The sequence below is a fragment of the Bos javanicus genome, chromosome 26, assembly GCF_032452875.1.
Source record: "Bos javanicus breed banteng chromosome 26, ARS-OSU_banteng_1.0, whole genome shotgun sequence".
In the NCBI taxonomy this organism is placed as follows: Eukaryota; Metazoa; Chordata; class Mammalia; order Artiodactyla; family Bovidae; genus Bos; species Bos javanicus.
The window spans coordinates 33,414,704-33,430,025 of record NC_083893.1 but is presented as its reverse complement, the minus strand read 5'-3'; positions in this window follow the sequence as shown (position 1 = coordinate 33,430,025).

The following is a 15,322-nucleotide window of genomic DNA, read 5'->3' as shown; positions in this document are numbered from 1 at the left end:
GGTGAATGGCATCTCAGGAGGTCACATGGGCGTTGGGCCTTAAAGGAAGTCTAGGATTCCCCCATATAGAGAAGCCTGGGGAGAGGGCATCTCAGGCAAAGGGAACAGGAGAATGGGACCTGCTCAAGTCCCTGGCCTGGAAGTGAATTTTTTTACTACTTTCCAGGGGTTGGAATTTGATGGTTATCTTTATATGAAGATTCCTGAGATTTTCCCGTCTCTTTTGGTCAGGTTTGTAAACACAGACAGGAGTGGAGCTACAAGCTCCAGCTAAAGGGTAGCAGTGGGAGCCATCTTTTCTAGAAAGTTCCGATGGTTATATTCTTCCTGAGCACGTTTGTGGGAGCTCCTAGCAAAGGCTTCACAGATCTTCCTCTGGAACAAACCCACAGGGACAAGGTGGGGACCCCTTGGTGCACTTCCCACCCACACTTAGAGACGGCTGAGGGCCCGGGTCTCAGCATGGAGAAGCGGCCACAGTCCAGGCCCCGAGCAGCTGGATTTCCCAATCTGCTCTTCCTTCATGAGCTCTTTTTCCAAAATGGTGTTTCAACCCCTCCCCCTTTTCTCCTGCTTTAGGCAGATTCTGTGTCAAATAACAGCTGCCCTGGCAGTTGATCTGAGCCTCTGGGTATAAGGTGGGGTAGGAGGTCATGAGGTCTCTGAGGTTAGCCCTGAGCTCAAATCTAGGTCATGTCCACACCATGGCTATGTGAGCTTGGACTTGAGGCTCAGCCTTTCTGGGACTCCATTTCTTTGTCTGAGAAATGAGAATCAGAGTCCTTTGCTCACAGGCTTATGCTGAGCAGTCGCAGAGGTAAATGTGAGCTGCAGTCCCAAGTGAGGGTCTGGGCTCTGGACCCCAGGATGCCTGAGCATCGTGAAGGCAGTGACTGGGCATGTCAGGGTGTCGGGAACACCTGGGCAAGGGCCATAGCTTAATCTGCTCAGGGATTCTCCTGGGGAAGATGGGTGCCTTCCCTCCCAGCATGGGGCGCCTCAGTGAGGAAAGCACGCCCAGAGACTGTCGGGGGAGGCTGAACAGTTGTCTCCACCAGTGCTGACCCTTAGTCCAGGGAAGCTGGGAGCAGAGGGGCTAAAATGGATGCTGGAGGGAGGGTGATGGGGGAGCTGATGCCAGGGGGCAGTCATGGCCCCCACAACCCAGAGTTGTTCCTTCTCAAGGGGATCCCAAGAGAGGGCAGGGCTGGGTGAGAGCAGGGATTGTGTCAATCACAGTGTCAGGGCTGTACCTATGTCAAGAAAAGGGGACCTCAGCCCAGAAACTATGCAATGGCACCCTACTCCAGTACTCTTGCCCGGAAAATCCCATGGGCGGAGGAGCCTGGTAGGCTGCAGTCCATGGGGTCGATAGGAGTCGAACACGACTGAGCGACTTCACTTTCACTTTTCACTTTCATGCATTGGAGGAGGAAATGGCAACCCACTCCAGTGTTCTTGCCTGGAGAATCCCAGGGATGGGGGAGCCTGGTGGGCTGCCATCTATGGGGTCACACAGAGTCGGACATGACTGAAGTGACTTAGCAACCTAGAAACTAGAAAGCCTGGGTGCCAGGCACAGAGGGTGCCAGGGCCTGGGGAGAATGTAAAAGTTGTGAGGCAATGGAGAGAAAGGTCCTGTGTGTCTTTCCTCATCACCATCATCACCATAACAATATTATAACTAATAATAATAAAGGAGTAACTTGAATTTACTGAGCTCCTACCACACTTTAGGTACTTTCCATACATGAAATCCTCACAACAGTATTTCCACGTATTTGTCATTATTACTCACATTTGCAGATGAAGACTGAGGCTCAGAGAGTCTAAGGAACTTTCCAACTTGCTAAAAAAAGCAGCAAAAGCCAGGATTCCAATCCCGGTGCACCTGACTTCAAAGTTCAGCCTCTTTCCACTTCCCCACTGCTTCTCTGAAAGAATGAGTCACTCTTGATTCAAAGGACAAAGACCCCATGCAAATATCCTTCAACAATTTGGTTACTCTGAGTTAAAATGCATGGAACTCAAAGGCAGATTGGGAAAATCAGCTGATGTTTAAGGGATGAGGAGGGAAAAAAACAGAACCCTGGGTGCAAAAAAAAAAAAAAAAAAAAAGCTGTGGGAGGTACCCCACAGACCTGAGACCAGCCAGTCCTGTGCCTTTCTGTTCTCTCACCCACTCCAGTCCTAGCACCCAACAGAGTGGGCCAGATTTTGCAATGACCCTTCCCCATCTTCAGACTTGCCTGGGGAGGGAACATTCTGCTCTCTGCAGGGCTGGGACTTCAGCTCCTGCCCCACTGGAAGTCAGCAACTGAAAGCCAGGCAGAGCCTGTTTCAAGTCCAAAGAGTGGCTGTGTGGCCTCCTCGGCATGTCTCCTAATTTCTCCGGGCCTCAGTTGTCTTGTCTGTGAGATGGGCTAATACCTGACTTGTGCACGTGTAAGATGCCCTCAGTTATAAGATGCTCCATGATCTTATGTACCACTGCAGAAAGATTTCTAAAAGTGTTGCCAATTAAACTCTGAGTCAATACTGAGATGGCATGAACACTCAGACACATCCAAATTGTGGTGATACAAAAATATGCAATGGATGTTTGTTTTAGAATTGATGACAGAGGGCGATGGTCCCCACATCCAACTCTCAGCACAGTGCCTGGCGCGAAGCCATCATCCTGTGAATGGAAGCCAGATGGGGCTGCATTTGCTGTATAGTCTCTTGTTTATAGTGTCCCCGCCAGAACTCCCTCCACCCTCAGGGGTATCTCCCCAGTGCCCCGCCCCGGTGAGCGCCCCTGGACACCTTCCCGCTTCACTCCCTGCTTCTCCCTCCCCGCTTCCTCCCCTCCCAGGAGCAGCTTCTCCCCAGGCAAGAACGTGGGCTCAAGTCCCTTCAGAAATGGAGAGGGAAAAAAAAATACGATTTTAAAAGTTCTCGGAGAAGCTTTCTTTTTCTCTATTTTTGGTGAGCCTGTCAGACTCCTACCTGTTCTTTGAAAGTTAGAACATTAGCTGGGTCGGCAGGGGAGCCCAGTGCACTGCAGAGCTTCTGCTCTTGGGCAAAACTTTTCTTCCTGCTGTGGCGAGACCACAATCCTTGGTTCCGTCCCCTGCTCTCCTCCGCTGGCTCTCTGGATAGTGGGGCTGATTCCTGTCTTGAGAGGCATTCACAGTCTGCCTGAAGGGGCGGAAGTCAAGTTTGGCAGTTATCCAGCTTTTTGCAGCCCACAGAGCTGCAATTGAGGACCCACCAAGCCTATACTCTATCCTCGGGGTTTACACAGGAGCTGGTCGTCCGTCCATTGGTCCATCACAAGCCCAACTCCTCCTGGCTTTGGTCTGTTGGCTTTGGACCCCTTGCTTCCCCTTGGCCAGAAATCAGGCAGGAGGGAGGGGCAGGGATCTGCAGGGATGCTCCTGCAAAGGAGGGACACCCACTCCCCACACAGGTGGGTGGACTCAGCTCAGTCTTGTCACCTGAGCTTTGCCAATAGTGTTCATCTGGGCCTTGCCCACACGTGCATCTCCCCTGTGGGTACCACGCACACCTCAGAGTCGGGAGATGCCCGCCTGCCTCTCTGAGAGCCTTTGGTTTCTTTCTCCTGAGACCACTGTGGGCAAGGGATTACCACATGTTGAGCTATGCTCCCCGTGTGTGGGTGGACAGAGACCCTTCCCTACTGCCCTGGAAACACTGTTCAAGAGACATGGAATGTTCTAGAGCCACATTAACAGCTCCCAAGCCATGAGGATCCCAGAGAGGGGAGTCCTAGTTGTCTTATTTAAAAACAAAAAAAAGAGCTGTATTTTTGCTTTTTGTTTGCCCACTGATGTTCCTTCTTTAGGATACAAGGAGGAAGAAGTGGGTTTATATGAAAGAAGGCTGATGCCAAGTCCCCGAGCAGTTGAGGAACCCAGCAGGGTGCTCAACACTCAGCTAGAGCAGCCAGCCTATGGTCCTGGAAGCAGGCCTGGCTGTGAAAGTGAAAGTTGCTCAGTTTTGTCCAACTCTTTGCAACCCCATGGACTATACAGTTCATGGAATTCTCCAGGCCAGAACACGGAGTGGGTAACCTTTCTTTTCTCCAGGGGAGCTTCCCAACCCAGGGATCGAACCCAGGTCTCCCACATTGCAGGCAGATTCCTTACCAGCTGAGCCACAAGGAAGTCCTGCCAAGGGGGCTGGAAAGGCAAGAACTGGCTGACCTCAAATTCTGAAGACTGAGAAGGAGTCAATGGAGAAACGGTAGCTTAAAATTAGAAGAGACTGAGATACAGAGAATGAACTTTTCCTTTTCTGTCACGTGGGTCTTAGCGTACAGGTCAAATTGCCTTCTTGTCTTTCTGAAATCCCCAAACCTCTGAAAACAGAAAGCCTCACCTTTTTCCCCTAAATTTTTGGCACAAAAACTCAGTGAGTGGTGAAGTCTGACCTGCATTAATAAGAAGTAATGTGTAACTTACTTGTCCCACCAAAGGTGAAAATAGGCATGTGTTTGATCAAAGTGTGGTACTGCTGATCCTATGGGGGCATCATGGACCGTATACCGTATTATTCTTTTTCTAAAATCTGAGAGGAAAAGGCTTAATTTTGAACACAACAGACCCCGAGAATTTTTGGCTAAGGGCCTGAGGACCTGCAACATCTTCCGCAAAAGATTATTCTAGAAATCAAATAAGATAACACAGGTAAAGCGCTTACTGTAGAATTTGGCATCTAGTATGAAGGTCACTGGCCCCTGGCCCCAAATGGTATCCCTAACATGTTTGGAGCTTGGACAGAAAGAGAGCTGGACATCCTTTTGAAAAGGGACCTTTTCCCTGAGGGAGCAATAGGGACTTCCCTTAACACCAGGATCCCCTTGATCCCCCAAATCATATTTCTCCCAGTGAATCAAGGTAACTACCCAACTAAGTCAGTTTCCAGAAAGAACATTGTATTATACATGGCTTTCTCCCCCAGCTGCTTTAAGTTGCAATACTCCCTGTTGGTTATGAAGTTGAAAAATACATTCACATCTGTCCTTGATCTGTTAAGTCAAGAACGTGAAAACTCAGAAACACAAAGACATTCTTCCACGCTCCTTCTAAAGGGGCAGTTTCCATCAAGAGTAAGAACTGTTTTACATATGTTTTTGATGCTGAAACTATAACATTTGACTTTCTTCTCCTGCCCCAAAGTGTTAACCAAATAAATAAGAATTAGATGATGTTTGCGTAAACTCCGATACATGACCTAAGATTCTTGTTTCTCTTCTGACTTCAGCATAAGGCTTAGCTACTTAATCCTTGCACTTTAAAGCACATGTCCTACTTATTTACTTGTTTTATCAAATCCATTTATGTGGCGAATAACCTCTTCAAATATACAAGCAAAGAGGTTGTTTTGTAGTCTTACCAGAGTGGAATGAACACTGGAGCTTTGTGGCTGTCTAGGGGTGGGGCCACTTCACTTATTATCTGGATCAATATAGGTTCTTTTCTGTCTTCATTGCCTTGGTCCCCTGACTTCTAGCCACTGGCCACCAGGGGGAATGGGCATTGGGTGACCAATGGACTTCACTTGTCTGAGACTGAAAGGTTTTCTAGGCATGGAACTTTCAGCTGTAAAACTGAACAAATTCTGGATAAACAGGGACCAAGTGGTTTCCTGGGTATGGGTGAGAGGATGGGTGTGTCAAAGTAAGCTACCTCTTCCACTGGCTTGGAATGGCTGTGCTGTCTTTATTTCTGAAGAGGTGCACGAACACCTGGTCACACAAGCAGGGGATGGAAGGCAATGGAAGCTTCAGGGTAAAAGGACTTTGGCAGAAAGCTACTGTGAGTTGTGCAAGAGCAGGGCCCAGCCCAGTCTCATCCCAACAGGTACTAGCCACGAGGGGCCATGGGATGGGACACATCTCTGGAGAGCTTGGTGAAGACCTGGGGTGTCACAGGGAGGAGAAGCCCACAGGACACACCTCTCCCACAATGCCAGGAGGGAACAGAAGTTCTCCCACCACAAACAAACAACAACAACAACAAAAACAAATGCAACAATGAATGACGACTCTGCCTCCCAGAGGAGCGCTGAAGAATGGGTAAGGAAAGTCCAGAAAAAAATTGAGGTTACGTTCTGAAAAGGCAGAAATTCATCCCAAAGAGTTCATCTCAGACTGTTTTAAATCACAGACATTAAGAATGTCCAGTATGAGGTTTTTATTTCTTGGTGGTGAGAAAGATCTCTGTGCTAGATCAAGTTGACATTATTTAGAGGGGAAAGGTTACATTCTTGAGTCTTAGAGAATAAGTGTGGAAGCCCCTCCCCCACTGGCTTGATCATTATGACAACTTCTGTTACTTTTAAGATAAGGTCCAGATCTCTATCACAGATGCTGGATGACATCGTCCCTGCTTTGTCCCTTTCCAATCACATCTGGTACCATCGCCTCCCCTCCCTCTGCATGCCCAGCGCACTGGCCTGCTTCCCATCCCCCACTCCCAGATTTCATCCTGTTTCAGGGCCTTTGCACCCCTCCTGATCCTTCTTCCTGAATACCTCCCTTACTTCTTTTCCTAGATCACTCTAATTTTCCTTCTTCACCCCACATTAAGTGTCTTTTCCTTGGGGATGCAATTCATGACCTCTGAGATTAAGCATTTCTGCATCCCCAGGACCTGGCACAATGTGGAGCACAAAGTTGGTACTTAAAAAATATGTCAGACTGACATAAGTTAAGAACTCCAATAGTTCATTCCTCCTTAGAAGGGATGAATAAACTGGCAAAAACTTCCTCAGAGTCAACTATTTTTTTGAATTCTGGAAATTAATCAAAAGCATGAAACAATAAATAGAATTGTGGTTGGTTGTTTTGATCTGTCAGGCTTCCTGGAGGAGTATTGCCATTGTCTTGCCTAACTCAGAACTCTCCCAGTGCTGCGATGGTTATCCAAAGGGCATTTGTGAAAGATATTTAAGGACACGTGCTAGTTCCTACTGGCTGGACAGTGTACAACAGCTGGGGCAAACAACACACTAACCAAAAATTGGAGAGAAAAAGCTGGAGGGTAAGATACTTTGAGAAATAAGGGCTTTGAAAAGCTCTGGCGTTTTCTTGAGCGTGTTGCAGGCCGCAGGCATACCAAGTGGTGGACGCATGCTCAGGAAAGAACCGAGAAGTCACAAAGGTCTTATAGTTGGCTGACCTTAAGTTGTTGCACAAATAGGAAGAAAAGGTTAAGGCAGAGTTGTCAGCTGCTTACCTGAGTGTTGAAGGCTTCCCCCAGTGGATATCAGAACTCATCTACAAAGACTGAGAGTTGTTTTGTTGTTCTAGACATCTGAAGACATCTCTTTCTACCCTCTGGCTGATTACTAAGCCAATGAAATAGAGACTTCAGTGATCACAGTTGACAAAGAATACAGACTTTACAAAATTAGTTAAGAAAAGTCATTAAACAACTACAACATGTAGAAATCCATAAACTGTGGGAAGGAAGATAATCTAATTTCCAGAATTGCCATGTTAAAATGTTCAATGTCCGGTTTTCAACAAAAAAAATTATGAGGCATGCAAAGAAACAAAATGTATGGTTCATGCACAGAAAGAAAAACAATCAATAGAAACTCCCTGGGAAAACCTAGATGTTTGGTTTACTAGACCAAGACTCCATATCAAATATTTTAAATATGTTAAGAAAGCTAAAGAAAATCATGAGAATGATGCATCACCAAATAGAGAATATCAATTAAGAGATAGAAATTATAAAAGGGAATCAAGTGGAAATTCTCAAGTTGAAAATTACAATATTAGAAATTAATAATTCACTTGTTTTAGTTGCTAAGACGTGTCCAACTCTTTGTGAACTCTTGGACTGTAGCCAGGCAGGCTCCTCTCTCCATGGGATCTCCCAGGCAAGAATACTGGAGTGGGCTACCATTTCCTTCTCCAGGGGATCTTCCTGATCCAGGAATCGAACCCACACTTCCTGCATTGGCAGGCAGGCTCTTTACTGCTGAGCCACCGGGGAAGTGAGTCATGTGTTATCATTGTGTTATATTTATATCAGAAGGATTCTGGAAGATGTGTGTGTGTGTCTTTATCTGATGGGCTAAAAAAAAAAAATTCACTAGGTGGGCTCACTAGCACAGTTAAGCAGACAGAAGAAAGAATCAGCAAATTTGAAAATGGATTAACTATCCAATATGAGGTGCAGAAAGAAAAAATAAGGAAGGAAAATTAACAGCCTAAGAGGACACGACTGAGTGACTGAACTGAACTGAAGAGACCTACAGGACACCATGAAGAATACCAACATATGTATAATGGGAGTTTCAGGAATGAAGAGAGAGAAAGGGAGGTATGTGGAATATTTGAAGAAATAACAAAACTCAAAATGTTGATGAAAACTTTAATCTACTCACCCAAGAAGCTCAATAAACTCCAAGAAGGATAAATATAAAAAAGATTCACACAGACATAAAGTAAAATCAAACTCTGTATAATTTAAGGCCAAAAAAGCTTTCTTGAAAGTGGCAAAAGAGATGTGACTTGCCCTGTACAGTTCAGTTCAGTCGCTCAGTCGTGTCCAACTCTTTGTGACCCCATGCAGCACACCAGGCCTCCCTGTCCATCACCAACTCCCAGAGTTCACCCAAACCCACTTCCATTGATTTGGTGATGCCATCCAACCATCTCATCCTCTGTCATCCCCTTCTCCTCCTGCCCTCAATCCCTCCCAGCATCAGGGTCTTTTCAAATGAGTCAGCTCTTTACATCAGGTGCCAAAGTATTGGAGTTTCAGCTTCAACATCAGTCCTTCCAATGAACACCCAGGACTGATCTCCTTTAGGATGGACTGGCTGGATCTCCTTGCAGTCCAAGGGACTCTCAAGAGTCTTCTCCAACACCACAGTTCAAAAGTATCAATTCTTCAGTGCTCAGCTTTCTTTATAGTCCAACTCTCACATCCATACATGACTACTGGAAAAACCACAGCCTTGACTAGATGGACCTATGTTGACAAGTAATGTCTCTGCTTTTTAATATGCTGTCAGTGATCCTCAATTAGATTAATAGCTAATTTCTCTTCAGAAACCATGGAGGCCAGAAAGCAGTGGGATGACATATTCAAAGTGTTGAAATGATAAAAACACCAACCAAGACTTCTATATCTTACAAAACTATTCTTCAAATATAAAGGAGAAATTAAGACATTCCCAGATGAACAAAAATGGAGAGAATTAGTAGCTGGTTGATCTTCCTTACAAGAAATGCTGAAGGGAGTCTTTCAGAAATAACTCAAATTCACCTAAAGAAATAAAGGACATTGTTAAAGGTAACTACATAGATAAATATTAAACACAGCATTAGTCTCTTTTTGGTTTGTTTCCTTTTTCCTATATGCTTTAAAAGACATCTTCCTAAAACAGTAATTATAAATCTAAGTTGATGGGCACACAAAGTATAAAGGTGTAATTTGTGACAATAACCACATGAAGAGGGGACAATCTTATAGGAGCAGTTTTTGAACACTATCAAAACTAAGTTGGTATTAATCTGAACTAGATTGTTATAAATTAAGATGTTAATTATAATATCCAGATCAACCACTAAGAAAATAAAAATATATGACAAAAGCAATAAGGGAATTAAAGTAGTACCCTATAAAATATCTATTTAACACAAAAGAAAGTAGTAATGGTGAAATTGAAGCCAAAAAAAGGAAAAAAAGATATGACGTGTAGAAAAGCAAAATGAAATGAGTAAGCCCTTCCTTATAAATAATTACATTAAAAGAAAATGAATTAAACCCTATTCAAATGGCAGGAATAGGTGGAATGGATTAAAAAGAACATGGTCCAACTATATACCATCTACAAGAGACTCACTGTAGGTGCTGCTGTGGTTTAAATTTCAAGGGGAAGACAGTGACTGAGGCTGCCTATTCAAGTCTCTTTCTGTCAAACAATATCCCTTCTCTGACAACTTGGGAGAGTGGAATCCAGGGAAATTATTGATATTCTGCCAAAAACCTAGAAACCACTTTCTGCTAGGCTAGATCAAAAATGAAAATAACCCATAAATGGAAACTTTGAAGGTTACTCTCAGTCAGTTGATAGTGGGCAATGACTATATCACCTGCATCTTCTACTTTTAATACTTAATCATGTCCTTCAGTAATATCCATGGCTGTAAGTGTGGCCTTTTAGTAGCAAAGAAGGGGCTGGTACTCTTATACATGTCCCAAGAGCATCTACCTTACAATGTGGCTTGAGAGGAGATTTGGGCCACCTGGTCTATATGAGGGTTTGAACTGAAATTTGATTCAACATTTTTTTTTTTAGCACCTATCATTATGCTAAGTTTTGAGGCTGCAGTGTGAATGAATCCACATCCCCTGTCTCATGGAGCTTCTTTGTTAAGGCAGGGTGAAGGGATAGACAGTAAACAAGGAAACAAGAATATATGAGTCACATGGCAATGTATGCTTTGTAGACAAATCTTTTAAGGGAAGGGAGTGAGGCTGGGGGAGAGGAACTTTTCGCTACTTTATACAGGGTATTCAGGGACCCAGTAAGTACCTCTGAGTAGAGACTTGTGACACAAGTGAGTGGGAGCCACGGAGATATCTGGGGGGTATTGTTTCAGGTAGAGGGAAGAATGAGTGGGAAGGTCTTGGGGTAGGAGCTAGTCCTGTTTGAGGAATGACAGGAAAGCGGTGTGTATGGATCAGAGTGAGCAAGAGGTAGAGTGGTAGAAGGTGAGATCAATGAAGACCGGACCACAGAGAGTCTTGCGGACAAGTCTAAGATCATTGAACTTGAACTTGTATCATGGTGTAGGTGGGGTCTCTTTCATGAGGGCTAGAAGATATTTGGGGTCTAGAAACAGGACCAATCTCAATGAACCTGGCTGCCACAAAATCATTTACCACCTGGACATGAAACCCCTTGGGTACATGGAGGGTCTATCATAGACTAAGGCCAGGCAGGTCCTGGTCTATGTGCCAGATGCTCCAAAGAGAAAGAGCAGAGCAGCAGCTGGGCTACCCCAGATTCACCTGATTCCCTGCTGCTGCTGCTGCTAAGTTGCTTCAGTCGTGTCCGACTCTGTGAGACCCCATAGACGGCAGCCCACCAGGCTTCACCATCCCTGGGATTCTCCAAGCAAGAACACTGGCGTGGGTTGCCATTTCCTTCTCCAAAGCATAAAAGTGAAAAGTGAAAGTGAAGTCGTTCAGTTGTGTCCGACTCCCAGCGACCCCATGGACTGTAGCCTACCAGGCTCCTCCGTCCACGGGATTTTCCAGGCAAGAGTACTGGAGTGGGGTGCCATTGCCTGATTCCCTGGTCATTCTGAAATCATGAGGAAGCAAGCCAATCTTGAGAGCAGATTCTAGAGCGAGCTGTCCACTGAAAACAAGCAACTCTCCCTCCCTGGTGTGTCTTCCTCCTGCTCCCGTCTCCCTCCTTCCAGAAGGTTCCTTCTGGGTTTGTGTTGTCTCTGTGTGCCCATGTGTGGCACATATTATACAGCCTTCCTGACTCTGTTGAATGTTCCTGGTACAGCAGTATGAGAGAGAAGGCTGAAGACACATTCAAAGTCTTGGGGCACAGCTGCTGAGTCACTTAAAAACAAAACAAAACAGGCTTTTAACAAGCCTTTGTATCAGGGCATAGGTGGGGGCTCTTTCTTGAGGGCTAGAAGATATTTGGGGTCTAGAAAGAGGACCTCATTCAACTTCCACACTTGAAAGATTCCCTTCACTTTGAATCAATCACCCTGAAATCCTAGTTCTCCCAGCATCCATCCAGATGAGTTAGTGACTGCCCTCTACTGATTCCACCATGGTCCACACAGGGTTAATTCAAATTTGCCTGTGTTCCCCTAACCGGTGAAAAGTTGGAAGCATTTCTGTTTTATTTCTGTTCCTCTACTTACTGGTTTTTCTAAGCCACTCATTTTTCAAGAAGTAATTCCTTTGTCCTTTAGGAAGGATAAAGTCGTTTTTTATCTCATTGTGTTTATCCCAAACCCTTATCACCAAGGGCTTTGTAAGTTATGCCTGCTATTCCTTAGCTTCTGGGTATAATTAGTGCCCATTGTAATCATACAACTGACCAATCACGGGCGCCCTCAAGGGGGCCAAGGCTAGAAGGGAGACTATTCATAAAATCATACTTAATATAGTCTTATCTTGCCAGGGAAAAAAAGCCATCTGTGTGGCATCCCACAACCCAGCACCATGCAGGTTCTCCAGCTCTCCTTGCAGTGACAACTCTCACCAAAGTGTGCAGCCAATGGGTTTAAAAAGAGTCACACACAGGAAGTGACCAGAATGCTTAGGGACTTTGTCAAAGGACAGTTGCCAGGGTGCTGTTAGTGAACAAATGCACCTCACAACTCAGAAAACAGGAAAGAATGAAAATAGAAAAGAAGAGGCAGGCTCCTCTGCATCACTCACCCATGCCAGCCTTGCAGAAAGCTGGTTTCTCCCCCTCCTAAAGACTTTCCTTGAAACTGCTGCAAAAAAGCATTGCCAGGAAAGTTAATGAGTCCCACCCCATCCTCCTCTCCTATTCCCTCCCAAAGAAGCAAACAGGCTTATTTACATAGGTCAGCATCTGAAGGTAATTAAAAATGTAATCTTATATTTGAAGCAAGCTCTCTCATCTCTAGTAAATTCCCATTACCGAATCATACTAGGTGGCGTGGTGGTAAAGAATTTGCCTCCCCATGCAGGAGACACAAGAGATGTGGGTTTGATCCCTGGGTCAGGAAGACCCCTTGGAGTAGGAAATGGCAACCCACTCCAGTATTCTTGCCTGGAAAATCCATGGACAGAGGAGCCTGACAGCCTACAGTCCATGGGATTGCAAAGACTTGGACATCACTGAGCGAATGAGCACGCATGCAAATTATACTACTGCCCAACATCTGGAGTCGCACAGAGTCGGACACAACTGAAGCGACTTAGCAGCAGCAGCAGCAGCCAACACTGGAGTGCACTTTAAGCTTCTTTTTTCCATCCTTTCACTCGGGTGATGGATTGAGATCCTCATTGCAATCTGCCCCCACTGGGTGGGTAGAAAAAGAGCCAATATCCCCCTTTTACAGATAGGAAAACTGTAGTAGAGAGGGATCCCATGACTCATCTAAGTTCAGTGAAGCCAGGTGTTCCTGTTTCGAGTGGAGTTATTTGGCCCATATCAGGAAGATGATAAGGAATGGTTTGTTCTGGTGCAGTGATTGCTTTGCTCAACTCAGTTTCCATGTATGCTAACTTAGGCTCCAAAATGTTCCAAAAAAGAAAGGAAAATGCTACTGCAGAGGATTTTATGTAGAATTTTATGCTGAATTTTGGAGCTAGAAGTTGACTTAAAGCACATGGAGACCACTTCTCACATCCTGGACAGGAATCTGTGCCCCAGAGGGGGCCGTGTCAGCCAAGTGACTCGAAAGGAAGGGGCAGTTCCAGCCTGGGAGAGGGGCTCCCAACTCGTAGAAGACCGATCCAGCATCTTCTGATGGATTCAGAAATTACTTCCAAGTCTTTCTCCTATATTGCCTTTCTACTCATTGTCAGGGGTTAGCATTGTGAAAACAGGTGGTCCAGTGAGTTTTCGAGCTATTTGGGTTGTAAATGGAGTTCAGTATCGTAAAACCAAACGAACACTAGAAAGTGGCATAATGTAGTGGGCTGGGCACTCTACTCGGAAGAGACACATCTTTTCTGACTTAAGTTCTGTTAATAATTCACTTAGGGAAGGGGTTGGAGGTCTTGTTCCCCATCTGCCACTAACTGGCTGTCTGATTCCAATTTCTCTCCGTTTTATCATCTGTGTAAGAGGGAAGGGAGACATTGGATGAGTTGGTCGGGACGAGCACTTCTGCCTTGAGAAAAATGTTGGTTTTAGGGCACATACGTAGTACTGTCTCTCCCCATCCTGCCAGGGGAAGATCATCTTGGAATTAGTGAATAAATTAGAAGGACATGTCTGATCTCAACTGGACCTCCGCAGGAACTTGCATTTCACTTACAGTGTACTTGTGTTCCAGGGGGTATCAAACCAAGGTGGGTGTGTATGAGAAGGCTTCAGTTCCACAGCTGTTTTTGTTCAAATGTAATGATACTCGTTCTAATAAGATTTGATCTATACACGTGAACACTGAGCTTTCCTTAATAAACATCTTCTGTTCCCACAGTCCAGGGGCTCTTTCTTCCAGCAAATCCAGGACTGACTTATTGTGGAGATGACTGCCAGGTGACAACACTGGGACACCTTCAGAGGAGGGGGTCGGTGGTGACTCCAAATCTCACCAGGGATCCCGGCTTGCCACGGCCTCCACATCCAGTGACAACAGAAAAGGACGCGCACAGAAAGGAGTGGTCAGCGTTTTGCTGACTGCCCTTCCTTCTTCAAGCCCGTTAGAGAAGTCCGACCGCAGGTCCGTAGAGAGGGCACCTCCACCGCTAATGCCCCGCCACTCAGGGAGCAGGACAGGGAGGCAGTGGGGAGGCCGCCCCCTCTTCTTCCACCATCGGAGCCCAAAGCCATCCTCCATCATGCCTTCTTTTCCAGTCTGCATCTGCACGTCAACCCCCATCCCTGGTCCCTGACACACAATACTGAATAAATATGCCTGGCCCGGGTCCACGTGGGAATTCTGGAGAGTTACGATTGTTATTTCCAGGAATGCACAGACACCAGCAAAAATTCATTTCCCAGACGCATGGCTATTTTGAGAACCAAATCTCCTGCTCTGTAGCAATCAAATTGGGGGCTTTTCAAGTCTTGCTTTACAATAGAAACCTGTTCTGCCTTCAGCTGCCTTTTACCTACAAGAATTCAATAAGAGAGAGAGAAGCCATTAGAGTTTCCTTCCCCATCTCCGCTTTGGCGCGACATATATTCCTGGCCAACTTTCTCGACTCTACATCTTAGTAAATTCTTCCTGACAATAGTTAGTGACAAGCATGTCAGAAGCAACAAACTCCGTCATCTATAGGGCTTATCAATAATTTAGTCTCTTCCCCCTCGTGAGAGCCTGTGTGTTTTGCAATAATGAAATATATGATTTTAAAAATAAATAATAGGCTGTTGTCAGCCCGATTGTAGCTGCAAGTTATGAATGTGATTGATTGATTGAACATTTGACTTCATCCGCTCGAGCAGGATCAAAGAGAGACTCTTCCACCCGCCTAGGGCCATTAGCAATTTATTTAGAGACTGTGTTCGTATCCCAGCAGGTAGCAATATCGGACTGAGGTACACAGAAAATCAGCTCTTTGAAATTTTTTCCAAGTCCGAGGGAAGCAACAAATGAGATTTT